The following is a 10,823-nucleotide window of genomic DNA, read 5'->3' on the forward strand; positions in this document are numbered from 1 at the left end:
CTGAGCCTGCGCATCCGGAGCCTATGCTCCGCAGCGGGAGAGGCCACAACAGTGAGAGGCCCGCGTACCGCAAAAAAAAAAAAGCAAAAGCATTTGATTATTAATTGGCCTTACACTCCTACTTCTCAATTCAGTAGGCTCTGTTAATAGGGTGCAACTTAAAAGGGATACCTGAATTGTCTCCATGTGGCCCTAAGTACAGAACCAACTGAAGACTAAGAGCGATAAGATAACAGAGTGGGTAAAAAAATGGGGAGGGAGGGCTTCCCTGGTGGCGCAGTGGTTAAGAATCCGCCTGCCAATGCAGGGGACACGGGTTCAAGCCCTGGTCCGGGAAGATCCCACATGCCACGGAGCAACTAAGCCCGTGCACCACAACTGCTGAGCCTGCGCCCTAGAGCCCGCGAGCCACAACTACTGAGCCCACGTGCCACAACTACTGAAGCCTGTGCACCTACAGCCTGTGCCCCACAACAAGAGAAGCCACCGCAATGAGAAGCCCGTGCACCGCAACGAACAGTAGCCCCCTCTTGCCGCAAGTAGAGAAAGCCTGCATGCAGCAATGAAGACCCAACGCAGCCAAAAATAAATAAATAAATATATTTTTTTAAATGGGGCGGGAGGTTCATATCTCCTACTATAAAGCATGGAATCCTCCACTGCTGACATCCAGCATCATGAAAGTACAGAGCCAACTACTTTTACCCTCCACGATGGTGACTGTTAGAAAACAAGGGCCACAAATTTTATGGTATTTGACATCTCAATAAACACATTGAAAATCACTTTGGGAATAGAATAATTCTCAGTGGCATATTTGAAAGATGGCTAGAAAAATATGAAAGGAGTTTTGATATAATTATAGTCAATATTAAGAAAACTAACACAGTACTGGACAAATAAGTTCCCTGTCCACAAATATTATTATTCCATCCTCAACCTATTCTCACCATGCCTTTTCTTTCCTTTCTGTTCAGGAAATGCTTTGCACACATACATTTGATGTTGGATATTACTGTTAAGTTTGTCCCTTAAATTTTCAGACCTTTGTAAAAGTATTGACTTACTATTCTTGTTAGTTTTCCTTCAGGATGCTACATGTAACTTAAAAATCAATGGAATTATGGGTGTGTGTCTGTGTGTGTACAGAATGTCTTATTTTAGAGTCATTTTCTAATTACTATATGTGTCAACCTACTCACAGTTATTAGGGACACTTAGTCCACTATGATACATGTTTTTATTTCTTTACAAAATAGTTTTTTTCACGTTTAATCAAAATTGCCAACTATCTGCATTTGCCTAATGATCTCCTGATATGTGATGTGTTACCAGGAGGACAATGTAGAAGGTTAAGAAGGATGAAAAGCTATGAAACATTCTGTGCTTTTTAGGATATCCTTCTTTGGGCTCTGAAACCTGAAATTATGGCTAATATAGTAACCACAGTAAGAAAAACTTTTAAACATTTTGCTTGCCATTCAACGTAATATCATATATTAAGTTAAATATTATGCCCCAAATATTTTTCATTATTCAAAGAAAGAAGCTTGTAAAAATAAAAAGTGAAATATATAAATTAAAACAATAAACATATGCTTATCTCGTCAGCAAAGCACATTGCCAAAAATAACACATTTTGATAGTTCAGTATTTAACTATATAAACTCTTATGAAAAATGTTTCAACATATAAGGAGCATAACAGAAATATTCTTTGCTAAAACTTTTTCCTTTACTATCAGTGCCATTTTTATGTGACTCAGGAAGATTATATTCCATATATTTACAATTAAATTCTATTCAATAAGAGAAAAATAATACTTAATGCATTTCATACAGACTATTGTTGCTAGAGTTTCTCAAGACTTAGACCTATGGGGTCATAATCCATGGATTCTAAAGTAAAATTACATTTTTATATGCTATATCGCCATCTAGCTCACTGCCTAGGTATTTACTCATTTATACATATTTGGAGGGAGGCGTACATGAGATTTTATATATCTCTGTGTGTTAAATGCATGACGTTATATATGCACAAAAACATATCGTGAGTATGCACCATGTATTTAAAAAATCAAGACATACATATATTCAAATAGTACTTCATTTACTGCTGATGCTGTTAAATTTCTTTTTAAACAATTATCACTTATATCAGCAAAATACATTTCAATATTCACAGAGAGAGAAAGCCCCTAATATATGAGTCCATTCCAACATTCATAATTCACTGGATTACACCATTTTACAAATGGAATGACTGTGAAATTGGACTGGGTCTGCTTCACAAAATCTTGAATAAAACACGTAACTATGATGAACTAAAATTATTTCCTAAATAAAAGACTATAATCAAAGTATGTCAGTTACATATGGTTTTACTGATTTATTGAATACTAGTTAAAATAGTATTATACACTTAGCTGGCATTTTCCCAGTAGAACAAGTTTTTTAGAAATTTGACTTGTGCTCATACGGAACACACACACACACAATTAACAGGGATGCACATACATTTCAGCAAAGAGCAACGGTCATCTCCATGAAGATTTGTGTTACACACTAAATTATTCTGCTATTGTTGCAATAAACTAACAGGCCACCAGAAACTTCAGTGGCCTATCTAGCAAGCATTTATTCTTCTACTTATGGTCTGTTTAACAACTGGGTGACACTGCATCATATTTCAGTGAGCTCAACTTGGCTCTGGGATTTGAGTAGGGTTCAGATATATTCCACATGTGTTCACATTCTCCGTGGGCAAGCACTACCCAGGGATATTACTTTCATGGTCGACCCAGGAGTAAGAGTTCAAGCCAAACCACACAAGAACCAAAACCACTTCCAGATCATTGAACAAACCAAGTCAAAGGCAAATCCATAATCTGTGCAGAAGAAAAGCATACTATACCCCAAGGGATATGGAATAGTGGGTGTAAGCAAATAATATTATGAACTAATACATATACACAAAAATATGCTTTAAGGACTGATATAAATATAATTTTTCTGGTAAATTGAGTTATTTGTGTTAATAAACTTAGAACAATTTTAGATTTACAGAATTATTGTGAAGATAAAGAGTTCCCATATACCCCATGCCCAGTCCCCCATATTAAAATCTTATATTAGTATGATACATTTGTCACAATTAATATTGATATATTTTATTAACTGAAGTTCATGCTTTATTATGATTTCCTCATTTTTTTCTTAATGCCCCATTTCAGTTTCAGGATTTCATCCAGGATACCATCTTGCATCTAATAGTGTTGTTTCTTTAGACTCCTCTTGTCTATGACAGTTTCTCAGACATTCCTTGGTTTTGATGATCTTAACAGTTTTTATTACTGTTCACCATTTTGTAGAATGTCTCTCAATTGGCATTTGTCTGATTTTTGTCCCATGATTAGACTGGGGTTGTGTATTTTTTGGAGGAAGATCTCAGAGGTAAAATGCCATCCTTAGCACATTGCTTCATGAGTATATACTGTCAATATGACACCATTTTTTTTTTTTATTTTTTTATTTTTTTATTTTTTTTTTATTTTTTTTTTAGTTTTTTGCCATACGCGGGCCTCTCACTGTTGTGGCCTCTCCCCTTGCGGAGCACAGGCTCCGGACGCGCAGGCTCAGCGGCCATGGCTCACGGGCCCAGCCGCTCTGCGGCATGTGGGATCTTCCCGGACCGGGGCACAAACCCGTGTCCCCTGCATCAGCAGGCGGACTCTCAACCACTGCGCCACCAGGGAAGCCCATGACACCATTTTTGATGCTAACCTTGTTCATGTAACTTGAGGTAGTGTTTATTAGGTTTCTCCACTATCAAGTAACTTTCTTCCCTTTCCATACTGTACTCCTGAAAACAGTCACTATGCACAGCTCACACTTCAGGTGTGGGGAGTTAATCTGTACCTTCTGAAGGGTAGCATGTCTACATAAATGGTTTTAAATTCTTCTGTGCAGGAAATTTGTCTATTATTCCTCATTTATTCAACCATTTCTTTATATCAACATGAATGCATGGATATTTTATACCTTATAATCTAAAAGTATTCTATTTTGTTTCTCAGATTGTGCCAGGTCTTTTGGCTGGCCCCTGTATCACTTTTGTATTTCTTCATCATTGCGTGTGTGTGTGTGTGTGTGTGTCACTTCCTTACTCTCTGGCACTACAAAATACTCTACAATCATCATACACATTTTCTGTCCCAGTCCTAGAAACAGCCATTTCTCCAAAGAGTACTGGTCGCATTTTGGAGAATGGTATTACGAAACAAGATCTGGCCATCAACTGTAGTTTTTGCTACTGGGTTTTGTTGACTTGAACTATTTTTGAGTATACAAATGTAAGTATCCATAGGAAGTTAGACATTTAAAGATAAAAATTACTTATTAATGCAATATCTTCTCTTCCAACAGATTACATGCTTCTAAGAGTCAAAGAAAACTAACTTGGGGTACTATACACTTAGGAGAAGCACAGGGATAGAAATTTGGGGATATATTTCTAGAAAATGTGCATCTTTGCATATATGTGTGTGTATATAGACACACATATGGATATATTTTATATATGTACATATAGGTATATAAATATATACACATTAAAATATATACATACGTGTATATTACTATATAGGAGAGTGCAAAAGATAAAAGTTAAAATTGTTTCCAGATTCAACCCTGATCATTCCTTTATATAACAAAAATTTTTGGTCATTTTAACATGTAAATAACTTATAGGAAATGGGATAAATATAGATTTATATATATATATCTGATTTCAATCTTTGTTAATAACTTCTCAGCAACCAATATAGACAATTTTGATAAAGATTATATGTGACCTTGAAAACCACATAAATTCAAGTTTCCAATTTCATCAGCTTTGCCCTGTATTTCAGCTAACTACTTTCTGGTTTCTCCTTCTGTCTTCCTTGGCCATGCTCTGATTCTCAGCCAAATCTATATACCTTAGATTGAAGATGATCAGTCAGATTTGTTTGTTCTGAGTATTTGTATGTGGTTATGACAAACACAGGATCATCTATAAAGATATTATGTCTGAAGCCAGGCTTAGCCTCCGTTGGTGAGTCAATTTGGGTATAACAAGAGGAGTGGTCAAATGAAAACTACAATGAGGTATCACCTCATACCGGTCAGAATGGCCATCATCAAAAGTTCTACAAACAAAAAATAAATGCTGGAGAGGGTGTGGAGAAAAGGGAATCCTCCTATACTGTTGGTGGGAATGTAAATTGGTACAACCACTATGGAGAACAGTATGGAAGTTCCTTAAAAGACTAAAAATAGAACTAACGTGTGAGCCAGCAATCCCACTCCTGGGCATATATCTGGAGAAAAACATAATTCGAAAAGATACATGCACCCCAGTGTTCACTGCAGCACTATTTACAATAGTCAAGACATGGAAACAACTTAAATGTCCACTGACAGAGGAATGGATAAAGAAGATGTAGTATATACATACAATGGAATATTAGCCATAGAATAGAACAAAATTATGCCATTTGCAGCAACATGGATGGACCTAGAGATTATCATATTAAGTGAAGTCAGTCAGATAAAGACAAATATCATATGATATCACTTATATGTGGAATCTTAAAAACATGATAGAAATTAACTTATTTACAAAACAGAAACAGACTCACAGGCTTTGAAAACTTATGGTTACCAAAGGAGAAACATGGTGGGGTAGGGATAAATTAGGAGTTTGGGATTAACATATACACACTACTATATATAAAATAGATAACCAACAAGGACCTCCTGTATAGCACAGGGAACTCTACTCAGTATTCTGTAATAACCTATATGGGAAAAGAATCTGAAAAAGAATGGATATATGTATTTGTATAACTGAATAGGTATACACCTGAGACTAATGTAACATTGTAAATCAACTATACTCCAGTATAAAAAATTAATTTTAAAAAAGAGGGGTAGTGAGGAATAGTTGGATCTAGTGTTTAGCAAGGGTCAGTGGGAAATGTTCAGTTCTTCAGCATCTATTATATTACACGGTAGTTATGTTTGGGGTAAGTGGAGAAAAATATGAGCTTATTTTAGGGACTTAGATGTTTATTCCTCAATAACATGGTCATTGCTTTATCAAATAACAAAAGCATAACCCCAGGTTGTGGGCAGCATTGAATTCAAGAAACAGGAGTGTGAGCCATCACTAGGAATGACTTAGGCCAGTGAAAGTAGCACCAGTGAAATTTAATTTACCTACCAAGTCTCAGACTATTTGGAAAAACAGTGTGTTAGAACACTATGTTTCATATATAATAAATAATATGTACCTAGAGATTGTAAATTAAGGAAAACATGATCTTTCCACAGATAATTCATGTCTAATCCCACTTACATAGCATTTAAATATGTTCCACGCCTTTTATATGCATTATGTTCCCTACGTGTTACATTTGGTGTTATGCTATAAATTGTTAGCGAGAATTTTTCCTAAGTGCCTGGACAAATTAGAAAAAAAAAACTACTGATTTTTGACTTGTCATTTAGATATTACTTAGTAGACCCTATATCTTAGTAAATAGTTATTTACAAAGCAATCTGTGAGGGATACAAAAAAAAATAAGACATGGTTCCTGTTCTGTGAATTTGAAGTCTAGAATTTCAATACCCAAGATACATTTTGGGGGAACTCTTAAAGCACAAACGTCTAAAATCATAACATATCAAGAAGTGTGAAATCTTGCTGATATACAAAAATATGAGAAAACCTAGATATGATGTTGCTAACCTAAAAATCCTTAAAATCTAAAATCAAAACTTGGAAAGAAAGGAAAGAGCAACACAAATAGCAACTGTTTGCCAATAATTCTTTACTACATTGCCTTTAACTTTACATTCTTTTTATAATATTAAGTATCTTCTCTTTCCTATATGTTGATTGGTTTCTGCTAGAGACAGAGGATTTTTTATGGTATAATATAAGAACTTGTCATCTTTATGGGAAAAGGAATTAAAACTTAATATCTTACATAGCACATGATGTGTCCAAGACAGCCTACATTGTTTTATTTAACAGACTTGCAATCAAGGAGTGGGGAGTGACATCAATCAAACTGTTAGCCTTGCTCCTTGATACCAATGCAGATCTGTGTGGATACTCATCACTCTACTCTCAGGAAAGCCTAAGTGTTCCCACCTAGTGTCACTATACTTAGGCTCTCCATTTATTTAGTGTTTTGTAGCCAAGCTGTCCACAACATGAAACCTATAGTTGTCATACATTTGAAAGTACTTGTCACAAGATTAGTATTCAGAATTCAGTGGATTTGTACTTTCTTAATAGCACCAGGCAAACTGGAAAAAAAGACTGCAATTCTTTCTGGAGGTGACATCTAATATACACACCAAAATCTCCACCCTGATGTGTTCTGTCTTCATAATTCTGTGGGTAATGGGGTACGACAGACTGCAGCCCTCTTCCGTACTCAAGTTGTTGAACTCCATCATCTACTATGGTATCTAGTTACTTCCTTCACCATAGTAATTGTGCCTCATTTATCTTTATTTTGCCAGCATCTGGCATGGAGTATGACAAGAAGTGATTTTTCACAAATATTTATAGAATGCAATTGAATCAATAAACTTGAAAACAATGACCCAAATGCCCACAAAAGGAATTGCTTTAATTGGCCTGAGTTAACAGAAACAAGAAAAATCATAAAATCTTAAAACAACAGTAAGAGCACAAAAAGTATGGATACAGTATATATGAAACTCGCTTAGCCAACACTGACAGTTTTTAAATTTTCTTATTTACAGGAGACAATAGTCCAGATAAGAAAAAATTAGAATTTACATATTTAATATTGGCAGATTTTACTTTTGTGTTTATTCTTGTGATACCCACAAGATACCCCCCAAATTCACTATACAGAGTAACTTGTTGAATATCTAAGGCACAGATCTGAATCACGATTATTCATCTACATGTTCCACTCAGGGAGTGGATAGAGCCAGCCATCTATTACCTGCATGTCAGCCAAGCTTTGTTACCTGTATAAGCAGGATGAATGGTGACTTCAGTAAGATCTACTGGATTCCTGTTACCTGACTTCATCCTGTCACACACTGTATTTTATTGTCATTCTTATTTACCCACTACCTGAAGTTGGAGCAGTGAAACACTGTGTATATCACTTTAGCTTTTATTATTTTTAACATCTTTATTGGAGTATGATTGCTTTACAATGGTGTGTTAGTTTCTGCTGTATAACAAAGTGAATCAGCTATACATGTACATATATCCCTATATCTTCTCCCTCTTGCACCTCCCTCCCACCCTCCCTATCCCACCCCTCAGAGGCAAATATAGTTTTGGTCATTGTTGATAAGATAATAAGCATTGGTTTTACAGAATCATAAAAGTCATTTTTTTGGATCGATTTCATTGTGTGGTGAAAATAAATGCGTTACTATTGTTTGGGAAACTGGGGCTTCTCAGGAATCTTAAAACTTGCCTATAAATGTGAATGTATAAATTAATTTTGAATTAAATTTAAAGTTTCTTCTTTAAAATGTTCTGAAAATTCTTCCCAAAAAATAGCCATGAAATATGAATGTCTCCATTTTTAAAAAGCAACAAAACAAAAAGAAAAAAATCCAAAGTTAAACTTTAAAACATGTAAATTTTATTGAACATATTTTTGGCATAGTGCTTTAAACTCAGTAGATGACAGGTTGCTTATTTTATTTCAAAGGGAGTGAAACTAGTTTGGTTGGCTTTCAGAGCTTTTCAAATCCAGCACAAGAATTTGAAAACCTTTGTGTGTGTGTCTGCACATGTATATGTGACAGAAAGGGAAAAGGAGGCATTCTATCACAAAGAAAAATAAAATCATTAGGAAGGCACAGATTCACACAATTTAAAATGACAGAATCAGTTTACTGAGAGATTACAATTTAACATGCAATTGTAATGTGCTCACAAGTTTTCTGGGACCAAGCTTAGCTAGCCCTTTTTAAAAATCCTTAGCCTGTTCTTACTAATGTTATACAAAATACTTAAAGGCTTTTGATTCATTTTCCTGATTAGTAAGTTAACTTTTCTTAAATGAAGCAGTAAATCCTACAATGTATATAAGCAAAGATAAAATTTCCCATGGATCTAAGAATTTGAAAAGTGAACAGCTTTATAATACAGTGGTTTTAGAAATAATGCTGTAAAAGTTAAAATTGAATGGTCTTTGCTTCAGTTGAGGCTTCACCTGATCTCTAAAATATGGGATATATCAAATTTTGGACATGGCTTAAGTATTGAAAGAATAGACTGAAGATGTATTTTAATAGAGTAGTACCTGAAAGAAGATGCAAAATGTATGAGATCGATAAGTGAGTTAGGGCAAATAATGCGAGGAACAATGTTGGAAAGAGTAAAAAATCATGAGAGTAAAGGCCTACATTGTTCAAGCTTAAAGTCGTTTGCAACATTTCCTTGCCTTCAACTCACTTCAAGAATCATAAACTTGAAAGTGTCCTAATGGCTTCTGATTTTTGTGGAGTTCAAGAACAATAACCAAAAAAAAAGTAGTGTATGATAAACCCCCTCAGAGTTTATCACAACTGAACCAGCAAAAGATTCAAACAGCTCCAGTCAGCAGCCCCTGGAGGTGCTGGAAGAGGAGTTAATGTTATGAACAGGATCATTGCCTTGTGGTTGCACTTGACGTATAGCTTCTGCCTTTCATTTGGGTTAAGCAAGTGACCCTAAGTTCTGAAAAAAAATAACTACAGTTAAAATTAGAGACAGAGACAAAGAAGAAATATATACCAAGGCAGAGGAGAAAGAATGAGAAAATGAGAACGAATAAGGGGTATAAAGCTGCACTGTCCTATATGGTAACCATTAGCCATGTGAAGTTATTCAAACTTCAATTAATTAAAATTAAATAAAATTAAAAATTCACTTCCTCGGACTTGCTAGCCTCATTTCAAGTGCTCAGTATTTACACATGGCTACTCATTACCATATTGAACAGTGCAGATGGAGGGCATTTCCATTTTCTCAGAAAGTTATGGTTCAAAGGGCTAATATGGACAAAGAGGGAGAAATAAAAAGACAGCAGGGACATAATTAGAGGCTAAAATTGATTGATAATAGAGAGAATGGGTTACAGTTAGAGGCAGATGTGGGAGAGAGAATACAAAAAGATGATACAAAGAATTCCTTTTATAACTTAAAAAAAAATTAAGACAGGGTAGAATATAGGAATAATAGGTGCCACAATCACCTGAGTGGTTTATGATTTTTAAAAAATCCATAACTATCAACTCAGCATACATGATATTCAGACTTTAAGAAACTAACCACCAAAAAGACCAAAATAGGGTCACTGAATTTATAGTCTAAGCACCAAGATCATTTAAGGGTTTTTGTTTGACTTTTTAAAGCACATACAATTAAAATTTCAGATTTGCTCATCCTTCCTCTCTTCTTTTGTATATGGAATAGAATAGCTGCCTTACTAGGTCAGGAAGTAAGTGGGTACATGTAAAGAAAAAAACAATAGATTATGAAAAAATCATAGCAAAGATAAACCTTTTAAAATGTATATGTAAATTTTTACAATTTGAAGTCCTAATACTCAATTTTTTCTTTATTCTGAAAAATTGAATATGAATTTTATACAGAATATAGGTTATTAATTTTTAAATGAAAAATTTTTCAAAGATTAAGAAATTTAATGCATAAATGAATGATAATGACCTGAATTTTATATAGGAAAAATGCACAATTTGGAAGAAAAATTCCATTAAAAT

This window comes from Phocoena sinus, chromosome 13 (assembly GCF_008692025.1).
Source record: "Phocoena sinus isolate mPhoSin1 chromosome 13, mPhoSin1.pri, whole genome shotgun sequence".
Lineage (NCBI taxonomy): Eukaryota > Metazoa > Chordata > Mammalia > Artiodactyla > Phocoenidae > Phocoena > Phocoena sinus.